General features: G+C 42.9%; 1 long non-coding RNA gene across 1 annotated transcript; it reads left to right on the plus strand.

The window, feature by feature from the left end:
* The first annotated feature begins 10,937 nt into the window (after positions 1-10,937).
* On the plus strand, positions 10,938-12,323 carry LOC135875064 (uncharacterized). The gene is made up of 3 exons (XR_010561163.1): positions 10,938-10,995; positions 11,269-11,367; positions 12,107-12,323. It is a non-coding gene; the product is annotated as an uncharacterized LOC135875064 (long non-coding RNA).
* Positions 12,324-13,090: the final 767 nt, after the last annotated feature.

Raw genomic sequence — 13,090 nt, forward strand, 5'->3', positions numbered from 1 at the left:
CTTTTGGAAATGTCAGTGTATGTACATATACACAATAAAATGTGTGAAATGTAAACTGGCAAACAGAAAAGAATACAAGAAGAAATAATGCTGGAAACATTCATATAAAGGCAAATGGATAGATAGAGAGCACCATGAGACTGTCACAAATGCTTTATTTTAGTTTAATTATTGCTGCCAAGCTCAGTCATTGAAGAGCAGACACATTTTTATGCCTTCATTCCACAGCTAAAATGTTGGAGAGGATTTTTCCTCCATGTCCCTCTACTGCCCTCCCCCACACTTAGACATATTAGCAGATTGCTATTGTGGCAGAGTTTCCCCTCTCTGCATGGAAGAGTTTCACAGCTTCTCCTAAAGCTACTGGCAAGTAGATCTATTGGCAGGAGTGCTGTAAGGACCATGTGGTTGGCAGTGTCTTCCACAGATATGTAGTCTGTCACCTGTCTATCCCATCCTGATTTTAGTCAGCATGGGAAGCAGGATTTTAGGAGTTCACACTCTTCTTTTCACCAGCACTTCACTTGTACAACGTGGCTAGCTAAAATAGAAATGCATGCCACATTCACCTTCCATATGCACCATATATGGTACAGTTATCTGTCACCGGAAGTTAAGGTAGGGTCTTTAATCTCACAAACTGTGCTGAGCAAGGAAAGGAGTAGAACTTAAATTTTTTTTAAGCGTATACACCTCTACCCCAATATAACGCTGTCCTCGGGAGCCAAAAAATCTTACCGTGTTATAGGTGAAACTGCGTTATATCGAACTTGCTTTGATCTGCCAGAGCACACAGCCCCGCCCCCCTGGAGTGCTGCTTTACCGCGTTATATCCGAATTCGTGTTATGTTGGGTCACGTTATATCGGCGTAGAGGTGTAGTTTAAATTAGTCCTCACTCAGACCACGAAGTAAATGCTTTGAAAGATGATCAATGCATCCAGAAATATTGTTTTGAGAAGGTAGGTTATTTGAAAGTCGAGCTATTTTCTGAGATTCCGGAATCTAAGGGACTGATCCAAAACTTGACTTTGACAGGCTTGGATTAGGCTCGGAGGCCTAGATTTTTAGAGGTATTTAAGAGTTCCTCCATTCAACATTGCAAGGCCTCAATTCCATTTTCAAAAGTTACATAGGGCTAGAGCCAGTTACATAACGCCTAGACCCTTAGGCATTTAACTCTAGGAAATGATTCATCGCTGTGAATCCTGAGTGAAGATAGGCATCTCCCTATTTTACTACTGCAGCTGCCATCTTGTGATCCAAGACTTCTTTTTAAAACAATGAAGTATTTTAGTCCTCATACTTCCAAAAATGACTTTCAAATGGCAAAATTAATGTAAGCCAATGCAGTGATATCTGCCTGAGTCTGCAGACAACATAGCTGGTCCCGAGGTGTGAGCTACCCTAATTTATCTGAATGGGCTGTTAACCCTGAAACCTAAATATGATCACTTAAATATTAATATTCTATTACTGTTGACTAAAGCACAGCAAGTATGATCATGTTATGAATACCTGCACAGTCTCCATGGAGTGGAATTTCATTCTGGTATTGTGAATAGGCAGAGCGTGGGCGAGTACCACCACTTATTTTATTTTTTTCCCCCAGGCTAAACCCTGCTGTAAGGAACTATAACTTGACACATCACTCAGTTTTCACAGATGTTGCAAGCTGAGCCTCACTTTATCTTAATGTGAAATTAAAGGAACGCATAAACAAAAAATGATTTTTATACCAGACTTTTCTAATAAGTTTGAAGCAATTAATGGCCCCTACATATCCATGGTAACTACAAATTAGTGAAATGAGGAAGCTTTCCAGTACTAGAATCTCCTTGCCATCCATGGTGCCCTCCCTCATTAATGATGTCAGAGAAGGATGCATTCTGGGATAGTCTGAGTGAATTTTGGAGAAGAAAATACATTTTTAAAACATACTTCTGTGCTCAGCATGATTGATGCAAACACTCAGCACCTACCTGTGTACTTAACTTAATTTCAGTTTTTCAATTTACCTTTAACATGGCAGCTATAGTATGCACCTAGCATCCATGCATAATGTATTTACTAGTAAAAATATGTTTTTGAAAGATTACCATTAGCACTTATCTAGCTCCTTTGGTGCACATGGCTCTAGGCACTAGAGGCTAGATTCAAGGGTCATTGAAGACCATGGAAAGACTTCCACAGACTTCAATGGGCTACCTCCTAGTGTGAATTTTACCATTGAATTCTATGGGACCAACTTTCACAAGACCAGGATTTTCTCCCAGAACAATTGTTACACACTAATAAACTTGCAGGCCAAGGGGATGAGAGGGTGCAATCCAGTATGGTACCATCACAAACTCAACCTGTTGAATGACCACTATAGTCGATGACTCCTCAGTGGATGGTTGGTTACTCAATGCCAGTCTCTAAATAGAGATTATTTTTAAAACTGATATCAAATCTTCAAATGCATTTGATTATATTTTATTTTCTGTTGACATATACATAATAGGGATGTACTTATGTATTTATTTCTCTTCCCCCTCTGTCACTTCACTTGATTTCCTTCTCCCATGTGTCTCTCCCCATATATAACCTCCCATTGCAAATTCATTGAGTCCTTTATCGCCTCCAATATAGGCTAATATGTAGTAGATCCACCTTCCATAGCAATAAGGTGAATCCAACCACACTGTAATATTGCCAAGATCCAAAGCAACCCAGTGCCAATCAACTCCAGACTCCATTGTACAAATTCAGTGGCTCTACATGACTAGAGGTGGCCTACGCTAGACTGACTGAACTCTCATTGATGAGATAGAGCCCTTCTTGTTTGCTAGCGTAGGCATCCTTCCTAAACTTTTTTTTCTTTTGTTCGGTTCAGTGGGGAGGGAATGAAGACAACTAACACTAGTGTTCAACGTCCAATGGAGCACAGTACACTGCAGAGCAACTCATAAATCTAAAGATCATCAGCACTGTCCAGGGGTTCTGAGTATTGCACAAGGTCCATGTGAATGTTTTGTTACTGAATATGATGTATATGGCAAGGGTATATTGAGAAGCTAGAAATATGAAACTTAAGCAAAATGGGGCCCACAGGATTCATATTCTTTCCCAAAACATTATGGGCTGAGTGTAGCTGTCTATATCTTGTGGGTTTATATTTTTTTAGACAAATATTGAGCTAATATGGTGGCTCATTTTCGTCTTCGTTCTTTTAAAGCAGCACTGTGTTCTTTCTGGTGTTTCACATGTGTGCAACAGAATGTCAGTGTTTGATCCAAAATATGTTTTATTACTTGCTTCCTTTTTCCTTAGTGTATTAGTAGTTTTTCTGGCAAGCACTGACTCCCTTTAAAGGCTATCAGAACAAAGGTGCCAGATTCTAATCTTTACTCCAGGCATATCTACTGTGGTATGCTGGCCCTACCTCTCCATGATGAGCATTTGATCTATATGAGCCTTCACAGCAGGGCTGGCTCCAGGCACCAGCGAAGGAAGCAGGTGCTTGGGGCGGCCAATGAAAAGGGACGGCACGTCCGGGTCTTCAGCGGCAATTCGGCGGTGGGTCCCTCAGTCCCCCTCGGAGTGAAGGACCTGCTGCCGAATTGCCACCGAAGAATGAAGCAGCGCGGTAGGGCTGCCGCCGATCGCGGCTTTTTTTTTTTTTTTTTAAATCCGCTTCGCCGCTTGGGGCGGCAAAAAATCTGGAGCTAGCCCTGCTTCACAGAGAAGTTAAGGACAGATCCACAAAGGTATTTAGGTGCCTACCTGCCTCTTTAGGCACCTGGGTCCACCATTTAAGTGTCACTGATATTCTCAAAACCACCACTCAGCTGCCACTCAACCTGATAGGTTCCAAGTCCCCTATGCACCTTAGTTTCTGCTGACCAAGAGGTGCAAAGCCACCTAAGAACTGCTGCCACCCCACAGCTAACAAGCTGCTTTGAGCCCTCGCTGCAGCCCCAAAGCGGATTTCTCAAACTAGATTTTCCCCTGCCTATCTCAGGGCTTAAAGGGGAGAAGGGGCTTTCACAAGGGGCTGCAGACTGGCAAAAATAATAATTCAATAAAAATCAAGTAGACTCACTGAGGAGTTTGCTTTAAGCACTGTCTTACTAAAACTGCTGCTTCCAGATTATGATAGGCCCCACCACCACATACACACTCACACTTTTTTTTTTCCCCCCAGACCATTTTAAGCACTGGCCTATTTCACCTGTTGGGCTGATCCTGTAGGAGCTCTTGGAGAATGCCTAATAGCTGCTACAGAAGACAGCCAGGGGCAAACAAAGCAGGGATTTTTTGTATGTGCCTGGTGGTTAGAGCACTCATCTGGGGTGTAGGAGACCCAGGTTTGAATCCCTGCTCTGCCTGACTTGGAGCAGGGGCTTGAACCCAGCTCTCCTACATATTAGGTGAATTCCCTAACGCTGTGGGGTAGATCATTCTCAATCTCTCCTATTGAAGCTGTTCCATTTTGTATTTAAATATTCATTGGCCCAGTCAGACTAGCTATACAGCCCAGTGGTTAGGGCACTTACCTGGCATGTGGGAGACCCACGTGCAAGTCCTTGCACCAATAAATGTATGTTTGTTCAATATGAAGCAGTTCCAACAGGAGTGCTTATGAGGGACCCCCACCAGATACCCAATAACATGGTGGTTAGGCCCTCACCCAGGCTATGGAAGAGTGGAGTTCAAGTCTTCACCACTAGGAATCCTGAACAGGGTGAGGTGTCTCCCTCTGACCCATCAGTCAGGTGCCTAGAGGCCTAAATAAATAGGAATTAGGTGCCTAAGTAACCTCAAGGGTGGGGCCAAAACGCCACTTCATTTCCCTGGATTTTATACCTGGCTAGTTTAGGTGGCTCCCTGCTCAGTTTCCTGGCTGTTAAGGACCCCTTCCTTAGGTTCCTAATTCTCCCCATGTATTGTATGGTGATCCTGAGCACCTAACTCGAGCTGAGGATTCCCGTAGGTGGCACAGTGCCTAAGGGTTAGGTGTTGCAAGCCTAAGTACCTTTGTGGAGCCGTCACATCCATCACAGGTGGCAAAGATCTATCAAGCAGGCCAGTCCACCTTGTTGTGCTTGCTCTGTGACCGCCTCCTTTTATAGATCATGTTCATGCCTGTGTATCATGTAAAGAGAATAGGTGGCTGCATAAGCTTGCAAAATATCAGGGATGGAAAAAAGTTTATTGATCTGTGGATTCCAAAAAGCTTAAATTCTATTGGGAGCGGGAGGGGTGATGGTTCTCGAGGTACCCAGGACTGTGAGTAACCTTGTTACTCCCTGCCTCCAGCATGAGTCAGTCTTGTCTGTGCTTAGCTGGGTATCCACTCCCTGACACCACCAGTCTGTTAGCCACTCAAGCTATGCCAGGCCTTATTTTACCTTTCAGCTTAACAATAGATGCACCCAAGTCCTTTGAAGCATTCCCCTGTGATATCCAGCCCCTGACACTGGCTTCTCTCAGAAATACCAGGGCTGCTCTTCCCAAAGGATCAGTACTTTGCTTAACACCACAGAACTTAAACTTGTTTTTGTTTTCACTAAAAATATACCTATTATCAAAGACTAGAGATTCAGGAGATAGTGAATACGGATATAAGAAACAAATGGTTACATATAAAACCTAAATCATAACACACTTTCTAGAGACTAAACTTAACTAACCGGTTAACCTCCTGTCTAAAGAAGTTTTATCTCACCCAAAGTCCTCTGCTGTGTTTCAACCAATGTTGGCTGAGATCCCATTTTCATAAATGCAAACACATGGCCCATTTGCATCTTCGGTGCAGGAGTGCCTTCTAGAAATACCCCCAAAGTTCATTGTTGCTGCTGTTAGACAGGATATCCACCCATGGCTCATCTTTTTTTTCCTGTGTGCTGCTTCCCATCTCTTAATTAACATTTGACTTCATATGTAAATAAGGCATTCATTGGTTAGCCTACCATGTTAATTTGCATCCCAACAGAGAGGTTTTCTTCCAGCTAGGAGTTAAAAAATCTCTCTATTTTTCACATTTGCTGCTGACTAATGCCTTCAGCGAGACTTTAAAAACATATTTTGTGTGTTTATATATACATCATTCCTTACATAGTTGCAGTAGATACAGTTCACAGCAATATTAATGACCAGTGTGACACTAGCTTTCATTTCAGACAACATATACCAGAATCAGGATGTTCCTGTAACCCCCTTGCCAGTTGGCATTAAGAGGTTCTTGGGTCACAGGAGGGGCTTATTGGAACCAGCATCAGCTAGACTATTGCAGATCCAAGTGTCAATTACTCAACTGAGGCAAATACAACTGGTAGCAGAATATTTCATCTAGTTGTCTAAACAGTGATATGGGGTGGTGCCAAGTATGTTTGATTTATTTACTGTGCTACAGAAATCTCTCAGCTTGTGCTTCTGATCAGCAAGTCCTTTTCACAGTACACAAGGGCACTAACCATTTACAAACCCTGTGTGTCTTAACAGTATATCTTCAAACTTGATATCTGGTGACTATTTTTCTGTGAGATGGAGTCATTCTTTAACAGCTTTCTGACTTTCAAATGTGAATTCAGCAGCTGTGAATGTTGCCTGTTACCGTGAATTAAGGCATAATAGCACAATACTAGCTGATCAGTTCTCTCTCCATGGATAAAGTGTGGGAAAGCTTTTTTTAAATATATCTTTCACCAGATGGCACAGCAGAAGTAATGGTGAACACCTATTTCCTAGGTCCAGGTCCCCTGCAATGGTAGGAATTGATTTAGTGAGAGTTACTCAAATGATCCTAGCAAGTGACCTGTGGTCCACACTGCAGAGAGAGGTGAAAACTCCCGTAAGGTCACTGCCAATCTGACCTGAGGGAAATTCCAAATATGGTGATCAGTTAGACCCTGGGCACGTCCAGTGTCCCATCTTCAGCAATGGCCGTATCTGATGCTTCAGAGGTAGGAGACAAAAAAAATTACCTGGTATGGTGGGGGGAATCCCTTCCTAATCCCTGCAGGTGACTGCCTAAAGCCCTGAGGCATGAGATTTTAGGAACACAAGACATGAACTGGAAGGTGTGACGGGTTGGGTCACAGAGACCCCCTTGGGACTGTCACCTGATGTACTGAGACTACCTCTGAGCCAGTTTTCTCTGCTAGTTTGGGCCTCCAGAACCCTGCCTTGTTGAGCCAGACATGCCAGTCTGCTCCAGCACAGACCCAGGGTCTGAACCACGTGCCCCAAAGCTCCAGACTTAACTGAAAACAGCTGAAGAAGTGCTTCTGTCTCCAGCACACAGACACCCAACTCCCAGTGGGATCCAAACCCCAAATAAATCTGTTTTACCCTGGATAAGCTTTATACAGAGTAAAATTCATAAATTTTCCGCCCTCTATAACACTGATAGAGAGAGATGCACAGCTGTTTGCTCCCCCAGGTATTAATTACTTACTCTGGGTTAATTAATAAGCAAAGGTGATTTTATTAAATATAAAAAGTAGGATTTAAGTGGTTCCAAGTAATAACAGAAAGTAAGTTACCAAGCAAAATCAAACAAAACACGCAAGTCTAAGCCTAATACATTAAGAAACTGATTACAGATGAAATCTCACCCCCAGAGATGTTCCAATAAGCTTCTTTCACAGACTGGACTCCTTCCTAGTCTGGGTCCAGCAATCACTCACACCCCCATAGTTACTGTCCTTTGTTCCAGTTTCTTTCAGGCATCTGTTGGGGATGGAGAGGCCATCTCTTGAGCCAGCTGAAGACAAAAGGGAGAGGCTTCCAGGGCCTTTTATATTCTCTCTTGTGGGTCGAAACCCCTTTGTTCTTCTGTGCAAAGTCACAGCAACAAGATGGAGTTTGTAGCCACCTGGGCAAGTCACATGTCCGTGAATGATTCAGCGTTTTGCAGGCCAACACCATTGTTTACATGTTAGTTTGAACGTTCCCAGGAAAGCTCAGATGTGGATTGGCATCTCTCAAAGTTCATTGTCCATTAAGTGTTTCTTGACTTGGCACTTACTGAGAATAGTCCTTTCTCAAGAAGCTGACCAAATGCTTCACTGAGGCTACTTAGAATCAAACATATTGAGATACAGGTACATAGCCAGTATTCATAACTTCAAATACAAAAATGATACATACAGACAGCATAATCATAACCAGCAAACTACAACCTTTCCATAGACACACCAATTGACCTCCTCTGTACAAGACCTGGTGCAACCATAGGACCCTGGTTGAAACAATGATCTATTCAGTCACAGTTCATGTCAATAATGTCACAGAAGGGACTCCCAGGGCTGCTGAGCCCTGTTCCACCCCCCTCCCCATCACAAGCACCCCTGTCATACAGTCCCACTCATACATTTATCAAGATGTAACTTAAAACTAATGAAGTTGTTTGCCCCCACAACCCCATTGGATGGCTGTTCCAGAATCTCACTCCTCTGATGGTTAGAAACCTGCCAATTTTTAGACTAAACTTATTTACAGCCAGTATATACCAGTTTGTTTGTGTGCCAACATTGTCCTTTAGCATACAATTCTTCTAGCTTCTTGGTATATTTTTAGAGAGCAATAGTATCCCCTCTCAGCCTTTGTTTTGCTAGGCTCAGCTATTTGACGGTTTGGTCAGAACTTTCAGAAGTGATTTTTGGCTGCCCAACTTGAGATGACATAAAGGGTCTTGCTCATGGTCGTAAATCTGAGGAACAAACAATGGACATACTTTCCTAATCAAGGTGTGTGAAATAATTTCTGCTTTTTTTTTCCTGGTTTGCATCTGATAAGCTGCATATATAACCACTTAGGCTAAGTCTTAGCCAAATCAGTCTCATTCCAGCCCTTGCCAGACACTGGGTAAGTTGCTCATCTTGCACACTCATCACCTCTTTGACACTGAAGTCTTCCAGAAGTATCCACCTTAGACACTTCAGCACCACTGCATAAAGAAACTCGGTCAGCTCAACTGATTGCTCTGAGATGCAGTGTCAAACTGCAGAAGCATCTACGTGAATTAGAAGCCTAAATCCTATTTTTATAAGTACTTAAGAACATCGGAGTCTAAACCTCATTGAAAATGGGACTTAGTTTCACATAGGCTTTATAGATGGAAGATAGAAAATTTTACCTACAAACTTTAGTCCCATTTTGAATATGAACATTAGATGGACATACTCTCTTACATGTTTATGGAGTTGGAGATACGACGGTACCAAACCAAATCATGCTCTTCAGTGGATTTCTCCAATCAATGTTTTAGTTTATCTAGTACTAATGACACATTCTATTAGAATGTAACTCATACCTCAATACTATTTTTGGAGGTGCTTGGATTTTTTTTTTCTGAGTAAGCTAGAAAATTTGTGTACTTATCTACCACTTACTCATATCTAGCAATCTTTGCTCAAAAAGTACTCATGGATGTCTTCCTTCCTTCCTTCATCTAGAAAAGGTATTTCAAAAATTCTTTTAATTAAAAAAAGGAAACAAAATCCTTGTATAGTAGAGTTTTTTAAAATTTCCAATTATTGAATGTTCTGTAAGGATTTTTCTTTAATTTTTAAAAAGATCAACCCAAACACCACTTTTAAGAACAAAAGGTGAGAACTCATGTACCATACCACCGATATATGTTGCTATGATAAGAAAGCAGGATGCAAAGCAATAATAAAAAGTTGAAGATATGGTTTTATTTGGCTTCATTCTAAAAGAGACATCCTAGAACATACCTGTACAGTAAAAAGGTACTGCTGATCTTTCAGTGCCGAAGTTCCAACATTCTGAGCTTCGATAAATCTTATTGCCATCTTCAACTTCAGAGTTTCATTATCCCTTTATCTTCCAGCTGTATGAGAAATGATAAAATCACTATCACACAACCATGCCTTCTGTTTGCGATAAAAAGACATTGTCTTGATGCTAGACATATGTGCGGATGCATGCTAGCAGGCTTCTATTCTTTTGTATCCGAATTTATATACAGCCATATATTTTTGGTAACTGAATTGATAGGTTGATAGGTTTTTTGTCAGAATAAACCAGCAACACTTAAATTTACAAGTGAAACATGTAGGGTCCTCTGTGACATTTGTCGAAGGTTGACTGAGGATATTTTGCCTGGCATGGGATTATATTAAACTCCTATAGTAACATTTGTTGCCCTTTAAAACCTTGTGTATCCATTTCCTGGAAAACTGGATTGTCATTCTCAGCACTGCAAAACTCACTTTCTGACTCATACTGCAAACACAAATGAATTCTAGCCCAATTATTATTTCTCAATTATATAGTCCCATAGGGGTGAATAACATATTACAAATATAAAAGAAGTAAACTTCCCTGAGGTGCTTGCATACTAATATCTGAACTGCCTTGGAAATGTTGAAATAGCACAAGCAAAAGGGTTTGGTAGTTCTTGGGATGTATGTGTGGTTTGTTTTGTTTTGTTTTTTTCCCCTACTTCCTCTTTTTCAGCAATATAACACCATCCTCATATGTAGGTAAGAAATCTGTTAAATTATCACTTCCACAATGCAGACAAGTAATTAAATGTCAGAGCAGTAGCGTAGCTAGTGGGGTGCAGGGAAAGCAGCCACTTCCCCTCAGCACGTTTTCAAAAAGCGGTGCACCTGCCAGCCGGCGCTGACCTCCTACAAGCAAGGGGGGGCAGCACGGCCGGAGGAGCCATGGGGAGGGGGCAGCACGGCCGGAGGAGCGAGGGGGGGCGCAGCAGGGCGGCCCGCAGCACGGCCGGCAGCCAATGGGGGAGCGGGGGGCGCGGCCGGAGGAGGCAGAGCCGGGGGGAGGCGCAGCATGGCGGCCCGCACAGCATGGCCGGCAGCCGCGGCCGGAGGAGCGAGGGGGGGCGCAGCAGGGCGGCCCACAGCGCGGCCCGCAGCCAATGGGGGGGCAGCGGGCGCGGCCGGAGGAGGCAGAGCCGGGGGGGAGGCGCAGCATGGCGGCCCGCACAGCGTGGCCGGCAGCCGCGGCCGGAGGAGTAAGTGGGGGCGCAGAAGGGCGGCCCGCCGCCAATGGGCCGGGGCGGCGGGCGCGGCCAGAGGAGGCAGAGCGAGGGGGGGGCCGCAGCAAGGCGGCCCACAGCGCGGCCGGCAGCTGTGCCGGAGGAGCAAGGGGGGGCACAGCATGGCGGCCGGCAGCCAATGTGGGGGGGCGGCACAGCCGGAGGAGCCAGCCAAGGGGGGAGGCGCGGAGCGGCCGGAGGAGGAGCCGGGGGGGGCACCTTTTTTATGTTTGCTCCCCCTGCTCTTAGATCCTGGCTACACCACTGTATCAGAGAAAGGGCTACTACTCATCAAAAAAGAATCTGGTAATTAAAGGCCATTAGGAGCCCAAAAGTGAAGTTTGCAAGGTCAGTCATCTTTTGGATTTAAGCTGTGTCATTTTGCAGGGCCATATTTTTCATATGTAAGATGCTTAGTTACCAAGGGAAAGTGGCAAGTTCACTGAAAACAAACTTGAATTCTTCCACCTCCAAGTTTTAAATTAATCCATATACAGTTTGTACATTACATAAATCAGACTATATACATTATTTAGTTGGAACTAAGGATGATTTTCCAATACATGAGGGTTAGGAATACTTAATGTTCCAATTCTTCTTTAATTCGGTGTTCCAAGACAGCATATCAGTATAACCCTGTTGTAGAATAAATAACCAGTTAACGCCAAACCAGTTAGTGGTATCTTCACATTTGCTTCTTAAAATTAGATAAAGGGAAATATCTGTACATTCTCTTACTTGATGTTATGTTCATTCAAGAAGATGGGATGTAACAATTCAATTGGCTTAACCTCAAGGTTCTGTAATACAGAAGAATTTTAATAAACTTAATATGCTGTGAAAGTTCAATTGCTACTGGGCTGGAAATGGAGGAATATGGCTGGTCAATAATCAGTGCAAGCAAAACATAATTCCCTGGTCGAAGATTAGATGCAAATCTTGAATATTTTTAAAATACATTCTGAATGTAAACTAACCTTACTTACACGTGTGGAAATGATCTCTAACAGCATAAATTAGCTGTAACTGTCATTTTAAACTACCATTATTATTACTAGGTACCACGTAAACTGTCCATTTATTTCAGGTGTACCTACCTATCAAGCATACTCCAAGTATATTTACAACGACCAACAATAAAATCATCAACACACAAACATCATCAACAATAAAATCAGCAGCAGCCAAACAAATGCTAAGGAAACAAAATACTGTAACTCAATCAACCAAAAAGCATCAAAACCCTTTAAAGAAACCTCTCAGAAAAAGCCTGGATTAAGACCTCTCTCTTTAAGTGCTTGCTGAAGGGCAACAAACTCAGGTTCTTTCAGGCCACAAAGGGGATGGAGTAATGGTGACCAGTGAGTTCCAGAGTGGAGGGCTCTCATTAAGAGTGCCTTCCCACCACTTCAGAGACCTACTGTCTAGGGAGTGTTTGCTTTTACATCCCAGCTCATCTCATCACAGGGAGCAAGTCCTCATTTCCAATGGAGTAAATCAGGAGTAACTCTAGTGAAGTCAATGGAGTTACAGTAGTGTAAAATCACTGTGAGGAAAATTAGGCCCTCAGTCTCCAATATGTGCATGATGCAAATCCTAAAGGGCTTTGTATATTAAAACCGATAGCTTGAATTGCATCCAGAGATGAATTAGAAGCCTTGGCAGTGTATGGTGTAAGGTACTGCCTGCCAGAAGCATCACTGTGTAAGAGGACAGCTTTGATCAGTACAACTCACCCATTGATTACCAGTCAGAAATGTCATCAGTCTGGAGCAAACAAATCTACACCACTCAATCTCAGAGGCATCAAAGGCATGGGTAGCAGTGAGGAGGTCCACATCCATAAATGAAGATTTAAACTTCCTTGCTAAATGTGAATTTTTCAAATCCACTCCTGGCCACCACTCACTGTTATGGGCACATCCAGAAGCAGCTGAGAATTCAAAACTCTCTTGTGGAAGGAAAGGCAGAGCACAGAAGCTGTTCCCACATTACTTAAACTAATTATTTGGTAAGGTGAAAATAAACAAACAAAAACCTGTGTATAATGTGTGCAATACCCTGACAGGGA

The sequence above is a fragment of the Emys orbicularis genome, chromosome 1, assembly GCF_028017835.1.
Source record: "Emys orbicularis isolate rEmyOrb1 chromosome 1, rEmyOrb1.hap1, whole genome shotgun sequence".
Classification (NCBI taxonomy): domain Eukaryota; kingdom Metazoa; phylum Chordata; order Testudines; family Emydidae; genus Emys; species Emys orbicularis.